Source organism: Salvelinus alpinus, chromosome 2 (genome assembly GCF_045679555.1).
Source record: "Salvelinus alpinus chromosome 2, SLU_Salpinus.1, whole genome shotgun sequence".
Taxonomy (NCBI): domain Eukaryota; kingdom Metazoa; phylum Chordata; class Actinopteri; order Salmoniformes; family Salmonidae; genus Salvelinus; species Salvelinus alpinus.
Window position 1 is genome coordinate 82,101,649 of NC_092087.1, and position 18,993 is coordinate 82,120,641.

The following is an 18,993-nucleotide window of genomic DNA, read 5'->3' on the forward strand; positions in this document are numbered from 1 at the left end:
AGGGAGGGAGTGTTACTGCCTGAGTGTGGGGACTAGGGAGGGAGTGTTACTGACTGAGTGTAGGGACTAGGGAGGGAGTGTTACTGACTGAGTGTGGGGACTAGGGAGGGAGTGTTACTGACTGCGTGTAGGGACTAGGGAGGGAGTGTTACTGACTGAGTGTAGGGACTAGGGAGGGAGTGTTACTGACTGCGTGTAGGGACTAGGGAGGTAGTGTTACTGACTGAGTGTAGGGACTAGGGAGTGTTACTTGATGAGAAACGTTGGAAAACACAACACACAAAGTAGACCTAAATTGGAGTCAGAATGATTATAGCTAAATCCCACTTCTGACACCAATTTAAGTTGTGTTTTATGAAAATTATTTATTGACACAAGGAGTGGGATTGAGTATTCATTATTGTCACGTAGTGTTAATTAAGACACTAAATTAACTGGTGGAGAGTTTTGTGTAGTGCTGGTGGTTCATTTCTTTACTACCAAATGAGGAGAGACAAACTTATCACACAAGTCAGAGTTATACTTAAACTAAATCTTTATTCACTTATTAATAAGGGAGCAGGTCAATACAACACACATATATAAAGTGAATCGATTGAGTGCTCTACGATAATGATGGCTGGTCGACAAATCACCCTCAGATGATTCGTTGAGAGCCCAGAGACAAAAGTACAAAGGTCTTTTATAGCCAAGATACAACCCTTTCAACCTACATGACAAACAACAGATGTATGGAATGGGTCACAATGTTAAGATTAGTATGAAAGATGCTTCTAATTCACAGCAGACAGTATGTCATTGTGTAGAGACCAGGGTCTGGCCCTGGAGTCCTCTCTCCCTTATAGAACAGAAACATTAACTCATGATCTGGAATGCGGTCTCTTTAGGTTTTATCACCCAAAAGACGTGGTAAATCTCCCAGAGGCCCATCCTCAGTAGAACACACACAGATGAGCGTTCTAACAACCCCTTATTCTGTTGCATAAAACAACCATTTTAACAGAATCTTGTCATTTCTGTTCTGACAGTAGTTACATGTCTGAGTGATAGGACTAGCTACTAGCTCCTTGGTTTAGTTATTAAAGAAAATGATCTGGGGTGGTTACTGTAGACCAGGGCTTTTCAGATCTGACCCTATGAGGTCCAGATACGAGGTCCAGATACGAGGTCCAGATACGAGGTTCAGACACGAGGTCCAGACTACTGCTGCTTTTCTGTTCTACCTGATCATTAATAGCACACACCTGTTGTCCCAGGTCTAAATCAGTCCCTGGTTGGAGAAGACAAATAACAGTGGATCTGGCTTCCAAGTCCATATTTAAATTTGAGGGCTGTAGACTGTGCCCCATGCCAGACGCAGTGGGAGTATCATTTGGTTGGAAGTGTTGGAACGAGTGACACATTTAGCCTACTGTTATTGATGCAGAGGGATGATCTAGGATTGTTCTGGTAGAAGTGTTCTGGAATTATACATAATCATCACTGCAATAGACAGACACACCATCACTGAGATACATTGTACTATAATACACACACACACACACACACACACACACACACACACACACACACACACACACACACACACACACACACACACACACACCTCAGCGCAGACCTCTAATGATATGTTATCAGACCTATGTGACAGACATACCACTCAGATGGAAGATGGGACAGCTGAAACACAATGCCCTGGAGCCTGAGACTTAACTGTAGCAGTACTGACTGCCTGTACTGTTGTCTTGTCCTGATTCTAGTCTATCATCTCAACCAGTCAGTCAGTCATCTCAAACAGTTAGTCAACCAGTCAGTCAGTCAATCTCAACCAGTCAGTCAGTCAGTCAGTCAACCAGTCAGTCAGTCAGTCATCTCAACCAGTCAGTCATTCCAACCAGTCAGTCAGTCAGTCATCTCAACCAGTCAGTCATTCCAACCAGTCAGTCAGTCATCTCAACCAGTCAGTCAGTCATGTCAACCAGTCAGTCATGTCAACCAGTCAGTCAGTCAGTCATCTCAACCAGTCAGTCAGTCATGTCAACCAGTCAGTCATTCTAACCAGTCAGTCAGTCATTCTAACCAGTCAGTCAGTCAGTCAATCTCAACCAGTCAGTCAGTCAGTCAGTCAATCTCAACCAGTCAGTCAGTCAGTCATGTCAACCAGTCAGTCAGTCATGTGTGTATGAATCATCCTCCCTACTGGGATAAACCAGCTCAGGTTGTCCCTTTCTGACCCAACTGCATCTGTTCCCCACCCCTGGTCTCCTCCTTCCCCTTTTTCATATCTCTCTCTCTCTCTGAATTTATTCTCTCACTGATTGATCTCACTGACTCACTGACCAGTCAGTCAGTCAATCTCACCAGTCAGTCAGTCAGTCAGTCAGTCAGTCAGTCAACCAGTCAGTCAGTCATCTCAACCAGTCAGTCATTCCAACCAGTCAGTCAGTCAGTCATCTCAACCAGTCAGTCATTCCAACCAGTCAGTCAGTCAGTCATCTCAACCAGTCAGTCAGTCATGTCAACCAGTCAGTCATTCTAACCAGTCAGTCAGTCATTCTAACCAGTCAGTCAGTCAATCTCAACCAGTCAGTCAGTCAGTCATGTCAACCAGTCAGTCAGTCATGTCAACCAGTCAGTCAGTCATCTCAACCAGTCAGTCATTCCAACCAGTCAGTCAGTCATCTCAACCAGTCAGTCAGTCATGTCAACCAGTCAGTCATTCTAACCAGTCAGTCAGTCATTCTAACCAGTCAGTCAGTCAGTCAATCTCAACCAGTCAGTCAGTCAGTCATGTCAACCAGTCAGTCAGTCATGTCAACCAGTCAGTCATTCTAACCAGTCAGTCAGTCAGTCAATCTCAACCAGTCAGTCATCTCAACCAGTCAGTCAGTCATCTCAACCAGTCAGTCAGTCAGTCAATCTCAACCAGTCAGTCAGTCTCAACCAGTCAGTCAGTCAATCTCAACCAGTCAGTCAGTCAGTCATCTCAACCAGTCAGTCAGTCAGTCATCTCAACCAGTCAGTCAGTCAGTCAGTCAATCTCAACCAGTCAGTCAGTCAGTCATCTCAACCAGTCAGTCAGTCAGTCAATCTCAACCAGTCAGTCATCTCAACCAGTCAGTCAGTCAGTCAATCTCAACCAGTCAGTCAGTCAGTCATCTCAACCAGTCAGTCAGTCATCTCAACCAGTCAGTCAGTCAGTCAGTCAATCTCAACCAGTCAGTCAGTCAGTCATCTCAACCAGTCAGTCAGTCAGTCAATCTCAACCAGTCAGTCATTCTAACCAGTCAGTCAGTCAGTCAATCTCAACCAGTCAGTCATCTCAACCAGTCAGTCAGTCATCTCAACCAGTCAGTCAGTCAGTCAATCTCAACCAGTCAGTCAGTCTCAACCAGTCAGTCAGTCAGTCAATCTCAACCAGTCAGTCAGTCATCTCAACCAGTCAGTCAGTCAGTCAGTCAATCTTAACCAGTCAGTCAGTCAGTCAGTCAGTCAGTCATCTCAACCAGTCAGTCAGTCAGTCAATCTCAACCAGTCAGTCAGTCAGTCAGTCAATCTCAACCAGTCAGTCAGTCAGTCAATCTCAACCAGTCAGTCAGTCAGTCAATCTCAACCAGTCAGTCATCTCAACCAGTCAGTCAGTCAGTCAATCTCAACCAGTCAGTCAATCAATCAGTCAGTCAATCTCAACCAGTCAGTCAGTCATCCCAACCAGTCAGTCAGTCATCCCAACCAGTCAGTCAACCAGTCAGCCCATCAGTCACAGTCATCCCAAACAGTCAGTCAGTCAGTCTATTCGTCCGTCCGTCAGTAGCTGATATACAAGTGCAGCCAGACCTCTAATAACCCCATGGTCCTCATGTCAAAATATGAGCTACCTCACGCATGGCTTTTCCTCCCCTTACCCAAGTACATTAGCACCTCATCACACCTCTCATCACACCTCTCTGCCTGCCACAATACACAGATGGGTGTTAGAACTGTGGAACACTGCTTCCATGTTCTCCCTAAACAATGCCCTTGAGCCAGACACTTCCAACGGTACAGTAACTGACTGCTGTACTGTGCTGCTGTCTAGTCCATCAGACCAGTCTGCCAGTCAGTCATTTGCTCTACTGTAGCCTAAGGGCTCTGGGCAAAAGAAGTGCACTATATAGGGAATAGGGAGCCATTTGGGACTCACACAATGCCCTTGAGTCTGAGTTGTGCTGCTGTCTAGTTCATCATCATCATCATCCTGACCCAGGCCCCAGTCAGTCAGTCAGTAGGTAGGTCTACTACTGTAGCGTACACCGGTGCAGACCCAGTGTACAGGTAGAAGAACTGTGGAACACTGCCTCTATGTTCTCAACAATGAGTTGTAACTCTAGAATCAATGTTTCTGCTCATCTGTGTGCTGCTGTCTAGTCCATGAGGACAGCCAGGCCCTAGACAGTCAGTCACTAGCTGCTAGCTATTAGGGGCCGTAGGGGTGAATTTATAGTGTTGTTTTGACAAACGGGCAGACAGATAGACAGGCAGCACAGGAGGACCCTGACCCATTTACCAGTCTGGGGCTCTGGGCCTGACACGCACACGCACACACACGCACACACACACACACACACACACACACACACACACACACACACACACACACACACACACACACACACACACACACACACACACACACACACACACACACACACACTGGGCCTGACATATACAGCTCCGTTGGCTTCATGAGAGGTATTAGTTTTGACAGGTAGAGAGAGACGAAGAGGACCTGCTCAGGCCCTCTGTCTCTCTCTCGCTTTCTCTCTCTCGGTCTCTCAGTCTCTCTCTTCTTCTAGCTCTCTTTCTCTCCTGCATGCACACTGAATTTGTTCTCTCCCTCACTGACTCACTGTCTGTCTGTCAGTCTGTCTGTCTCATATGTCTCATTCTCTCACAGTCCATTATGGCTAAATGAGATCTAACGACTTCAAACGGTGTGAGTGTGTCCGGCCCTGTGTGTATGAATCATCCTCCCTACTGGGATAAACCAGCTCAGGTTGTCCCTTTCTGACCCAACTGCATCTGTTCCCCACCCCTGGTCTCCTCCTTCCCCTTTTTCATATCTCTCTCTCTCTCTGAATGTATTCTCTCACTGATTGATCTCACTGACTCAGTCATTCACCCCTCTCTCTCCCTCTCTCCTCATCTGTCGTTCTCTATTCCTCTCCTCTTTCTCCTCCTCTTCTCGCTCTCCCTCCGCCTCTCTCTCACTAACAAATATGGCCACATGGGATCAAAGTTCTTCAAACAGAACACATGAATGATCATTGTTACCTACTGGGACAAGCTCAGTTTGTACCTTTTCTCTTTTAGCTATCAATGTTGTTCTTATTGGACCCATCTGAGCCCTCAGCCTCTTCTACATCTCTCTCCCCCTCTGTTCTCTGTCTCTCTCTCTTCCCATCTCTCTCCCCCTCTGTTCTCTGTCTCTCTCTCTTCCCATCTCTCTCTCTCCCCCTCTGTTCTGTCTCTCTCTCTCTCTGTCTCTCTGTCTCTGAGTGTGTGTGTACTCATTCACCTTTCTCTTCCTCTCCTCCCTTGTTCTCCTCTTCCTCTGCTCTACTGTTCTCTCTCTCTCTGTCTCTCTGTCTCTGTGTGTGTGTGCTCTGTCCATCGGCCAGGTTGGGTGATGCTAGGCTCCAGCTGCTACTGTGGGTCACTGGGGTGGCTTATTCACTCCAGCGACTGCACAGTCCCCTGGGCTCTGCACTGAGCCACAGCGCTCCTGGGAGGACACATGGAACGGTGGACATTTTGGATCCAAAAACACTACCCTGGAGCCAGTTTCATAGTCGTCAGGGTGCTCACCTAAACATTGGGATTTCACAGTTTCACAGGGGAAATAATAGATACTGAGTGGTGTGCTTCATACTGGTTGGTGGAGTCTGAAACATGTCAGTTAAACATGGAGTTTCTGGAAGATGCAGTGTTGCATGGAATGTGACGTTCCTTTTCTGGGTGTCCGGACGGATGTCATTTTGGCTCAACAGCCGCACCAGTTTCATACTGTATAATTCAGGGTGTTCGGCAAAACAGCATGGTGATTGAGCCAGTTGCAGTGTTGGAAGTGGAGAGTGGGACACTAATGGATATTGAGTGGTTTATTCAATCAAGGTGATCAAGTGATGGCAGTTAGTGACTGATATTCCCTGGTGAAAACAGTTTTTCAAGATGCGGTTCTGCGTGGGTCGTACATACGTTACTTTCATGGGTGTCTGGAGAGATGTCATTTTGGCTGAAAAGCAGAACCGATTTTAATGTCTGACTGCCTGGACATTGAGAGTGGGACACTAATGGATTCTGAGTGGACTACAATGCTTGACTGAAAGCTCTGTACAGGTATTAGGTGCTCTATATAATTAAACCTGGGTCGTGTTCAATCAGCACCGAACGGAAATGAAACGGACTGAAACAGGGAGTGATTACCTGGACTTATCCAATAAGAAAGTCTTTTTTCCGTTGCAAAACTTTTTTAAACGTGTCCTAATGAACACGAGTCACAACCCAACACTGCAGTAGTTACTCAGCAAGTGTTACGTCAGGGTTCTGTCGCTTTCTCTACTGCAGCAGTTACATTCGGATCTGTGATGCTCCTTACCTGCAAATCAGTTATAATTAAACAGCCATTTTGTCTCAACAGCCAAACCAATTTCATATAATTCGGGGTGTAGAGCAGAATATGTGGATTTTGCCAGTTGTAGTGTTGGAAGTGGAGAGTGGGAGACCAGTTTCAATGGCTGAATGTCCTACTGGACATTGAGAGTGGGACACTAATGGATTCTGAGTGGACTACAATGGTTGAATGAAAGCTCTGTACAGGTATTAGGTGCTCTATTTAATTACACATGGGTAGTGTTCAATCAGCACTGAACGGAAAGAAAACAGAAACAGGGAGTGATTACCTGGACTTATCCAACTCATTGTAGAGACAATATCTCTCTCATCATCACTCAATACCTAGGTTTACCTCCACTGTATTCACATCCTACCATACCTTTGTCTGTACATTATTCCTTTAAGCTATTTTATCGCCCCCAGAAACTTCCTTTTACTCTCTGCTCTAGAAGTTCTAGACGACCAATTCTCATAGCTTTTAGCCGTACCCTTATCCTACTCCTCCTCTGTTCCTCTGGTGATGTAGAGGTGAATCCAGGCCCTGCAGTACCTAGCTCCACTCCTATTCCCCAGGCGCTCTCTTTTGATGACTTCTGTAACCGTAATAGCCTTGGCTTCATGCATGTTAACATTAGAAGCCTCCTCCCTAAGTTTGTTTTGTTCACTGCTTTAGCACACTCTGCCAACCCGGATGTTTTAGCCGTGTCTGAATCCTGGCTTAGAAAGACCACCAAAAATTCTGACATTTTCATCCCCAACTACAAGATTTTCAGACAAGATAGAACGGCCAAAGGGGGCGGTGTTGCAATCTATTGCAAAGATTGCCTGCAGAGTTCTGTTTTACTATCCAGGTCTGTTCCCAAACAATTTGAACTTCTACTTTTAAAAATCCACCTCTCTAAAAACAAGTCTCTCACCGTTGCCGCCTGCTATAGACCACCCTCTGCCCCCAGCTGTGCTCTGGACACTATATGTGAACTGATTGCCCCCCATCTATCTTCAGAGCTCGTGCTGCTAGGCGACCTAAATTTTAACATGCTTAACACCCCAGCCACCCTACAATCTAAGCTTGATGCCCTCAATCTCACACAAATTATCAATGAACCTACCAGGTACCACCCCAATTCCGTAAACACGGGTACCCTCATAGATATCATCCTAACTAACTTGCCCTCCAAATACACCTCTGCTGTTTTCAACCAAGATCTCAGCGATCACTGCCTCATTGCCTGCATCCGTAATGGGTCAGCGGTCAAACGACCTCCACTCATCACTGTCAAACGCTCCCTGAAACACTTCAGCGAGCAGGCCTTTCTAATCGACCTGGCCGAGGTATCCTGGAAGGATATTGATCTCATCCCGTCAGTAGAGGATGCCTGGACATTTTTTAAAAATGCCTTCCTCACCATCTTGAATAAGCATGCCCCATTCAAGAAATTTAGAACCAGGAACAGATATAGCCCTTGGTTCTCTCCTGACCTGACTGCCCTTAACCAACAGAAAAACATCCTATGGCGTTCTGCATTAGCATCGAACAGCCCCCGTGATATGCAACTTTTCAGGGAAGCTAGAAACCAGTATACACAGGCAGTTAGAAAAGCCAAGGCTAGCTTTTTCAAGCAGAAATTTGCTTCCTGCAACACAAATTCAAAAAAGTTCTGGGACACTGTAAAGTCCATGGAGAATAAGAACACCTCCTCCCAGCTTCCAACTGCTCTGAAGATAGGAAACACTGTCACCACCGACAAATCCACTATAATTGAGAATTTCAATAAGCATTTTTCTACGGCTGGCCATGCTTTCCACCTGGCTACCCCTACCCCGGACAACAGCACTGCCCTCCCCTCTGCTACTCGCCCAAGCCTTCCCCATTTCTCTTTCTCCCAAATACAGTCAGCTGATGTTCTAAAAGAGCTGCAAAATCTGGACCCTTACAAATCAGCCGGGCTAGATAATCTGGACCCTTTCTTTCTAAAACTATCTGCTGAAATTGTTGCCACCCCTATTACTAGCCTTTTCAACCTCTCTTTCGTGTCGTCTGAGATTCCCAAAGATTGGAAAGCAGCTGCGGTTATCCCCCTCTTCAAAGGGGGGGACACTCTTGACCCTAACAGCTACAGACCTATATCTATCCTACCCTGCCTTTCTAAGGTCTTCGAAAGCCAAGTCAACAAACAGATTACCGACCATTTCGAATCCCACCATACCTTCTCCGCTATGCAATCTGGTTTCAGAGCTGGTCATGGGTGCACCTCAGCCACGCTCAAGGTCATAAACGATATCTTAACCGCCATCGATAGGAAACAATACTGTGCAGCCGTATTCATTGACCTGGCCAAGGCTTTTGACTCTGTCAATCACCACATCCTCATCGGCAGACTCGACAGCCTTGGTTTCTCTAATGATTGCCTCGCCTGGTTCACCAACTACTTCTCTGATCGAGTTCAGTGTGTCAAATCGGAGGGTCTGTTGTCCGGGCCTCTGGCAGTCTCCATGGGGGTGCCACAGGGTTCAATTCTTGGACCGACTCTCTTCTCTGCATACATCAATGATGTCGCTCTTGCTGCTGGTGATTCTCTGATCCACCTCTACGCAGACGACACTATTCTGTATACTTCTGGCCCTTCTTTTGACACTGTGTTAACAACCCTCCAGGCGAGCTTCAATGCCATACAACTCTCCTTCCGTGGCCTCCAATTGCTCTTAAATACAAGTAAAACTAAATGCATGCTCTTCAACCGATCGCTGCCTGCACCTGCCCGCCTGTCCAACATCACTACTCTGGACGGCTCTGACCTAGAATATGTGGACAACTACAAATACCTAGGTGTCTGGTTAGACTGTAAACTCTCCTTCCAGACTCACATCAAACATCTCCAATCCAAAGTTAAATCTAGAATTGGCTTCCTATTCCGCAACAAAGCATCCTTCACTCATGCTGCCAAACATACCCTTGTAAAACTGACCATCCTACCAATCCTCGACTTCGGTGATGTCATTTACAAAATAGCCTCCAAAACCCTACTCAATAAATTGGATGCAGTCTATCACAGTGCCATCCGTTTTGTCACCAAAGCCCCATATACTACCCACCACTGCGACCTGTACACTCTCGTTGGCTGGCCCTCGCTTCATACTCGTCGCCAAACCCACTGGTCCCAGGTCATCTACAAGACCCTGCTAGGTAAAGTCCCCCCTTATCTCAGCTCGCTGGTCACCATAGCAACACCTACCTGTAGCACGCGCTCCAGCAGGTTTATCTCTCTGGTCACCCCCAAAACCAATTCTTCCTTTGGCCGCCTCTCCTTCCAGTTCTCTGCTGCCAATGACTGGAACGAACTACAAAAATCTCTGAAACTGTAAACACTTATCTCCCTCACTAGCTTTAAGCACCAGCTGTCAGAGCAGCTCATAGATTACTGCACCTGTACATAGCCCATCTATAATTTAGCCCAAACAACTACCTCTTTACCTACTGTATTTATTTATTTATTTTGCTCCTTTGCACCCCATTATTTCTGTCTCTACTTTGCGCTTTCTTCCACTGCAAACCAACCATTCCAGTGTTTTTAGTTTTATTTTACTTGCTGTGTTGTATTTACTTCGCCACCATGGCCTTTTTATATTTTTATTTATTTATACATATATTTGTTTGCCTTCACCTCCCTTATCTCACCTCACTTGCTCACATTGTATATAGACTTATTTTTTTTCACTGTATCATTGACTATATGTTTGTTTTACTCCATGTGTAACTATGTGTTGTTGTATGTGTCGAACTGCTTTGCTTTATCTTGGCCAGGTCGCAATTGTAAATGAGAACGTGTTCTCAATTTGCCTACCTGGTTAAATAAAGGTTAAATAAAAAAATAAAAATAAATTGTCTTTCTGTTGCAAAAAGGTTTTAAACATTGTGCCCTAATGAACATGACACAGAAACTGCAGTACTTACTGAGTCAGTGTTATGTGTGTGCACTGTCGTTCCAAGTTTGATATCCAAAGTGACTTGATGCGCTGTTTCACAATTAATTTAGGCATTTATCATGACCTATTTAGACTGTAATGTTAGCATAAAAGTGAACGGCTCCGTACCAAAAGGCACCCTATTTCCTGTTTAGTGCACTACTTTTGACCAGTACCAATGTGCACATAGGGACTAGGATATCATTTGGGACGCACAAACCTTACATAGTGACAAACATGTAGTTGGTTTTGCTACTAGTGGTTTTGGGTAGTGACATTTGGGTGAAAATAGCAGGCCCCGCTCTTCTCAACCTCCCACCTCTGAGGTATATACTGTAGGTGCCTTCAACATAAGCCTTTGGTTCTCTCTCTCAATTCAAAAGGCATTGTTGGTATGGGAAACATATGTTTACTTTGTCAATGGAATAGACAATAAACAAAAGGGAAATAAACAGTGGAAACATTAGTAAACATTACACTCACAAGTTTTAATTAGAATATAGATAGACATTTCAAATGTTATATTATTGGCTATGTACAGTGTTGTAACAATGTGCAAGTAGAAGTATAAAAGGGAAAATAAATAAACAGGTTGTATTTACAATGTTTGTTCTCCACTGTTTTCCCTTTTCTCATGACAGCGGTCCACACATCGTGCTGCTGTAACTGCACACTGCAGTACTTCACCTTACAGATATAGGACTTTATCAATGTTGGATTTGTTTTCTAATTCTTTGTGGGTCTGTGTGATCTGAGGGAAATATGTGTCTCTAATATGGTCATGCATTTGGCAGGAGGTTAGGAAGTACAGCTCATTGTGCGGGTAGTGGCCACATAGCCGGTTATCTTTCCAGAGCCAGGTCTGCCTTTGGCTCTTTTAATAGCAAGTCTAAGCTCACTGAGTCTGGACATAGTCAAAGCTTTCCTTAATTTTGGGTCAGTCCCAGTAGTCAGGTATTCTGCCACTGTGTACTCTCTGTTTAGGGCCAAATAGCATTCTAGTTCTGAGTTAATATATTTTAGTTTTCTCGTGATTTGGTTGGGTCTAATTGTGCTGCTGTCCTGAGGTTGTGAACAGAGCCTCAGAACAAGCTCTCTCTCACTCAATAGCTTCTCTCTCTCTCCCTCCACCCCCTCTCTCCATCTATGAGGGGTACTGATGGTGTGTGTGGGTGGATGCGCTGGTGCCTGGTTGTGTCACTGCGCTTTAGGGGGTACAGAGGTACAGCCTCTCTGACGATCTAAAGAAGTAAGAGACAAGGAATGTGTGTTCCGCTGCTTAGTCACCAACCACGAGTCTGAGAGAAGTCTCCTCAGTCTCCTCAGTCTCCTCAGTCTCCTCAGTCTCCTCAGTCTCCTCAGTCTCCTCAGTCTCCTCAGTCTCCTCAGTCTCCTCAGTCTCCTCAGTCTCCACAGTCTCCTCAGTCTCCTCAGTCTCCTCAGTCTCCACAGTCTCCTCAGTCTCCTCAGTCTCCTCAGTCTCCTCAGTCTCCTCAGTCTCCACAGTCTCCTCAGTCTCCACAGTCTCCTCAGTCTCCACAGTCTCCTCAGTCTCCACAGTCTCCTCAGTCTCCACAGTCTCCTCAGTCTCCACAGTCTCCTCAGTCTCCACAGTCTCCTCAGTCTCCTCAGTCTCCACAGTCTCCTCAGTCTCCACAGTCTCCTCAGTGCAGTATTTCACCCTGTTCTGTCAATCTCCTCTCTTTCTATTCAATTTCCATTTAAGGGGCTTTATTGTCATGGGAAATATATGTTTACATTGCCAAAGCAAGTGAAATAGAATAGAAAAAGTTAAATAAACAACAGAAAATGAACAGTAAACATTACACTCACAAAAGTTCCAAAAGAATATAGACATTACAGATGTCATATGTCTATATACAGTGTTGTAATGGCGTGCAAATAGTTAAAGTACAAAAGGGAAAATACATAAAGGTGGTATTTACAATGGTGTTTGTTCTTCACTTGTTTGCCCTTTTCTTGTGGCAACAGGTCACAAATCTTGCTGCTGTGATGCACACTGTGGTATTTCACCCAATAGATATGGGAGTTTATCAAAATTGGGTTTGTTTTCAAATTCTTTGTGGGTCTGTGTAATCTGGGGGAAATATGTGTCTCTAATATGGTCATACATTTGGCAGGAGGTTAGGAAGTGCAGCTCAGTTTCCACCTCATTTTGTGAGCAGTGTGCACATAGCCTGTCTTCTCTTGAGAGCCAGGTCTGCCTACGGCAGCCTTTCTCAATAGCAAGGCTATGCTCACTGAGTCTGTACATAGTCAAAGCTTTCCTTAAATTTGGGTCAGTCACAGTGGTCAGGTATTCTGCCACTGTGTACTCTCTGTTTAGGGCCAAATAGCGTTCTAGTTTGCTCAGTTTTTTTGTTGATTCTTTCGAATGTGTTAAGTAATTCTCTTTTTGTTTTCTCATGATATATGGTTGGGTGTAATTGTGTTGCTGTCTTTGGGCTCTGTGGGGTCTGTTTGTGAACAGAGCCCTAGGACCAGCTTGCTTAGGGGACTCTTCTCCAGGGTATTTTCTCTGTAGGTGATGGCTTTGTTGTGGAAGGTTTGGGAATCGCTTCCTTTTAGGTGGTCCCAAAAAAAAGGTGATACAGCTGCACCATCAGAGGGTAGTGCATATGGCCCAGCTTCCTGCCACCCAGGACCTCTATACCAGGTGGTGTCACCTTAGTCAGACTGTTCTGTGCTGCCGCACTTTACCGCTGCTGCCACTCTGTTTATTATCTATGTAGTCACTTTAACTCTACCTACATGTACAAATTACCTCAATTACCTCCACAAAAAAATGTTGGTTTGTAGAATTTAACGGCTTTTTTCTGGATTTTAATATTTAGCGGGTATCGGCCTAATTCTGCTCTGCATGCTTTTCCATAAAGGGCAATGGGTTCTATAACCGATTCAAGTATTTTTTTGCCAGATCCTAATTGGTATGTCAAATTTTATGTTCTTTTTGATGGTGTAGAAGACTCTTCTTGCCTTGTCTCTCAGCTCGTTCACAGCTTTGTGGAAGTTACCAGTGGCGCTGATGTTTAGGCCGAGGTATGGATAGTTTGTGTGCTCTACGGCATCGGTGTCTAGATGGAATCTGTATTTGTGGTCCTGGCAACTGGACATTTTTTGGAACACCATTATTTTTTGTCTTGCTGAAATTTACTGTCAGGGCCCAGGTCTGACCGAATCAGTGCAGAAGATCTAGGTGCTGCTGTAGGCCCTCCTTGGTTGGGAACATAAGCACCAGATCATCAGCGAACAGTAGGCATTTGACTTCAGATTCTAGTAGGGTGAGGCCGGGTGTTGCAGACTGTTCTAGTGCCCTCGCCAATTCGTTGATATATATGTTGAAGAGGTTGGGGCTTAAGCTGCATCCCTGACTCACCCCACGGCCCTGTGGAAAGAAATTTGTTTTTTTTTGCCAATTTTAACGGCACACTTGTTTGTGTACATGGATTTCAATAATTTCATGTTTTTCCTCCAACACCACTTTCCACCAATTTGTATAGCAGACCATCATGCCAAATTTAATCGAAGGCTATTTTGAAATGAACAAACCATAGGAAGACTTTGGCTTTGTTTGGTTGTCAATTAGGGTGTATATGTTGTCTGTATTTTGGTAAGAAGCCAATTTGACATTTGCTCAGGACATTGTTTTCACTGAGGAAATGCTGGAGTCTTCTGTTGATACTGCAGAAGATTTCCCCGATCACACAGGTTCCACATTAACTGTTTGGGCCAAATTTGTCTCCACTTTTGTGGATTGGGGTGATCAGATATTGGGTAAGCTGCCAGAGCTGAGGATAATGTTAAAGAGTTTGAGTATAGCCAACTTGAATTTGTGGTGTGTATATTTTGTTTCAACACCACATGCCGTTTTGGGTTGGAGAGTTTTGTATTTTGTCCTGTAGTTAAATCAATGTGATTGGAGAATCCAATGGGTACTAGTAGTCTTTAATTGTCATGTATATATTTATGTTCTTAGTTATTTTCTCTCTCTCTATATCTCCCTGTCGGCTCTGAGCAGCTGTTACCGAGTAAGAGCTCTCCAGATTGTCGAGAAACACACACACACCTCGCCCACACACTACTGTACACAAGGTCACTACTCATAATATACATAGATATTTAAACAACCTAATATTCGCTCGGATCTAAAACACGCACTCACACACACACACACACACTCTGAATAGATACTTTTTGTTTATATAACACGTACATTTTCAGTACCAGCTATTTATACAAAACTTCCCGAAACAAGCCATTACACTTAGTTATTATCATGGCATTTCATTTTTCAGGTCATTACTCATGAATATTCATCAACAAATTAAGAAATGCCAGGTTGGAGGGAATCTGTCGCATTTCCGTATTGACAACATTAACGGAGTCAAAATAAAGACATGCCTACCTTGTCCTTGTCTGTTGGCTTTTCTGCAAATGTTTTTTTCCCGACACACAAAACCATTCAAACAAAGTCTGATGGGTTCTCTCTCACCTTTCCTGAAATATTTGCACAACGTCACAAATCCTGCTACTGCAGTCATTCGATGGCATTGGCATATGTTCTTCAAATTGAGGACGTCGTAATGAGAGAAATAATGTCTCCCAAACGACTGAAAATAGGCATTGTTACAGATGAAATCATGACAGGAGCGCTTGATTCTTATTAAAGAGATGCCGTCCAGACAGGCTACTTTAGGAAGCTTTCTAAATACACATATAGGTCTACAGAGAGAATCAGCGAACACACACACCCTCGCAACGCTGATAATCCATTGGGAGAGTGTTAGAAAGATTTATCAAATACTGAGAAGAACTATTTATTATCATTTGAATGGTTGTAAAAAAAGACAAACAAAAAAAAGACTGTTGACTTACTGTGTGGGGTGAAGAAAAAAAACGAGGTCAGCTGGGCACTCACCTACATTTGACATTTACGAGAAGCAGACCAGGTATCTCTATGCGTGATCAGGCATGCGCCCTCCGTCACCATTAACAGGACAGAGAATCCAGACGCATTCTCATTGCTCACATGGAACGCGTAAATGATGGTATGAAATAAACCAAAACGTGTTTCTCACAAGCATAGCAGGTTGTGAACTCTGCAAACATCGTTTCCACTCTGAGAATGAGAACGGTAAATTACTGTAATTAATACATGCATTAACATAAATTATTGTAACCAAATGACAGGGATTAACAGTGAATTGCCTGTTTTACAAAAGGTAGGCGACACTGTATATAGCCTAGGCTACTATTCTACTTTGCGGGATAGGAGGGCGGCACTTTTTTTGTCTCACCCAGGGAGGCATATCGTCCAGGACCAGGCCTGATCAGACTATAAATTAAGAAAAGATTCCGTATCAAATGATACCATGCCAGGTTGGAGACGATTGGCGCATTGTCCACTTGACACAACGTTAGAGCGTTATAGGCCTCAGAGCCAGAACAACCTTGTCGACTGCTGTTGAATAACATCCAACCTTTTTGAAAAGAAGACCGATTTATTTATTTACTGGCAAGCAATGAAAACGTGCATTGTATAAAAGAAAGACCACACATCTAGGCATTCCCTGCTGTAGTGCCATAGCCTATAGCCCTCCACCCCCACACATCTAGGCATTCCCTGCTGAAGTGCCATAGCCTATAGCCCTCCACCCCCACACATCTAGGCATTCCCTGCTGAAGTGCCATCGCCTATAGCCCCACACCCCCACACATCTAGGCATTCCCTGCTGAAGTGCCATAGCCTATAGCCCTACACCCCCACACATCTAGGCATTCCCTGCTGAAGTGCCATAGCCTATAGCCCTACACCCCCACACATCTAGGCATTCCCTGCTGAAGTGCCATAGCCTATAGCCCCACACCCCCACACATCTAGGCATTCCCTGCTGAAGTGCCATAGCCTATAGCCCCACACCCCCACACATCTAGGCATTCCCAGCTGAAGTGCCATAGCCTATAGCCCCACACCCCCACACATCTAGGCATTCCCTGCTCCAGCATCAAAAGACCGTTGGAAAGAGGAGGAGATGTAGAACGTTTAATAGACAGACTAAATTAGTGAAACAAGAGCACATGATCATTAGTAACCACTCCCACTAGTAGGTCAAATTTATCTACATTAAAATAAAGTTAATCCAACATTTAAATTAAGTTAATAAAACATTTAAATTAAGTTAATAAAACATTTAAATTAAGTTAAACGAAATAAAGTTAATAAAACATTTAAATTAAGTTAATAAAACATTTAACTAAATCCTAAAATGAATGTAGGCCTGGTTTTGACGTTTTTCTTAATGTTCAGGTCTTCATCCATAACCGTCAGTTACACGGTTAATCAGTTACCGTTACATCACAGTCCTAACACACGCACGCACGCACGCACGCACGCACGCACGCACGCACGCACGCACGCACACACACACACACACACGTAAGCATGCAATCAAACACTACCATTCACTTACACACAAGCACACACACATAATCAGTAGACTTGGCTCCTTATAAAAACCTCTGCATACATTAACATCCACGAATGTATAGATGACTGTAAATAGATTACATGCCTGTCAAGATCTGCAGTGCAACTGCTACCAAATCAAACCCTATAGTATTGTGTGTGGGGGAGGGGGGAGGGCGGGAGTAGTGTGTGTGTGTGTAGGGGGAGTAGGCTGTGTGTGTGTGTTGGTGTGTGTGTGTGTAGGGGGGAGTAGGGTTTGTGTGTGTAGGGGGGAGTAGGGTTTGTGTGTGTGTGTGTGTGTGTGTGTGTGTGTGTGTGTGTGTGTGTGTGTGTGTTTGTGTGTGTGTGTGTGTGTGTGTGTGTTTGTTTGTGTGTGTGTGTGTGTGTAGGGGGGAGGAGAGTTTTTGTGTGTAGGGGGGAGTAGAGTTTGTGTGTGTGTAGGGGGGAGGAGAGTTTTTGTGTGTGTAGGGGGGAGGAGTGTTTGTGTGTGTGTAGGGGGGAGTAGAGTTTGTGTGTGTGTGTGTGTGTGTGTGTGTGTGTGTGTGTGTGTGTGTGTGTGTGTGTGTGTGTGTGTGTGTGTGTGTGTGTGTGTGTGTGTGTGTGTGTGTGTGTGTGTGTGTGTGTGTGTGTGTGTGTGTGTGTGTGTGTGTGTGTGTGTGTGTGTGTGTGTGTGTGTGTGTGTGTGTGTGTGTGTGTAGGGGGGAGGAGAGTTTGTGTGTGTCAACCAACGCTACTGGCTCCTAGCCTGGATCCCTAATTCTGCCCTGAGGGAGAAGAGGCTAGGAAGGCACACACACACACACACACACACACACACACACACACACACACACACACACACTGATAGACACACACACAAAGTCAAAAGCCTTTATACAGCAAAGATTAAAAACAGCCGAATTTGTGAAATAGTTTATCCGACATGTTGTGTGAGGCTTGGTGCTCTCGGAATCAGTAGACTATTAAACACTCAACCAGGCAACAGAAGCAGGATCTGCCTTATTTCTGTAGATATGGATGATTTATAAAGCCAGGCACATTTAACAGTTAGGTTTTTGATTACAGACCTAATTAAGTTGCGGTTTCCTTGCTCCTCACTTTTCTTAGACAATTAAGGACTGTTTTCTAGTCTCCTAGTCTTTCTTTTTTGCTACTGCTCGACTCAAGAAATCTCGATTGACCAACAACCTATCAACCAAACTGTCACGTTCCTGACCTATTTTCTGTTGTTTTGTATGTGTTAGTCGGTCAGGGCGTGAGTGTGGGTGGGCATTTCTATGTTTTGTGTTTTCTATGTTTAGGGCACTTGAAATTAGCCTTATATGGTTCTCAATCAGGGACAGGTGTTTGACGTTTTCCTCTGATTGAGAACCATATATAGGTTGGCTGTTCACACTGTTTGTTTGTGGGTGATTGTCTTCCGTGTCTGTGTCTGCGCACCACACGGGACTGTTTTGGTTGTTTGTTCATTTGATGTAGTCTGTTCCTGTTCGTGAGTTCTGCGTATAGTTATGTAAGTTCCATGTTCAGGTCTGTCTACGTCGTGTTTGTTATTTTGTATATTTCAAGTATAGTTCGTGTCAGTGTTCGTCGCTTGTCAATAAATCATTATGTCAACATACCTCGCTGCGTATTGGTCCACCGATCCTTCTCTCCTCTCCTCGTCCGAGGAGGAGGCAGATTTAGAACGCTGTTACACAAACAGTCGACCAGTCGACTAAATGGGATCATCCCTAGTATACTATAAGGCAGGGGTTCCCTTACTTTTTTGGCCCACGACCCCACTTTGATATCTGAAACTTCTCGGGAAGCCAACCATGTGAAAACAAAAATATGTAATTAACAGCCAATGTTGACTTGTTTATCTGGGGCTATGGCAGTCAATGAAA

General features: G+C 44.6%; 1 protein-coding gene across 1 annotated transcript in view; it reads left to right on the forward strand.

Moving 5' to 3' along the window:
• The window catches only part of cacna1ab (calcium channel, voltage-dependent, P/Q type, alpha 1A subunit, b), a 336,628-nt gene that overhangs the window by 38,828 nt on the left and 278,807 nt on the right, over window positions 1-18,993 (forward strand). The gene's annotated exons all lie outside the window — the stretch shown is intronic.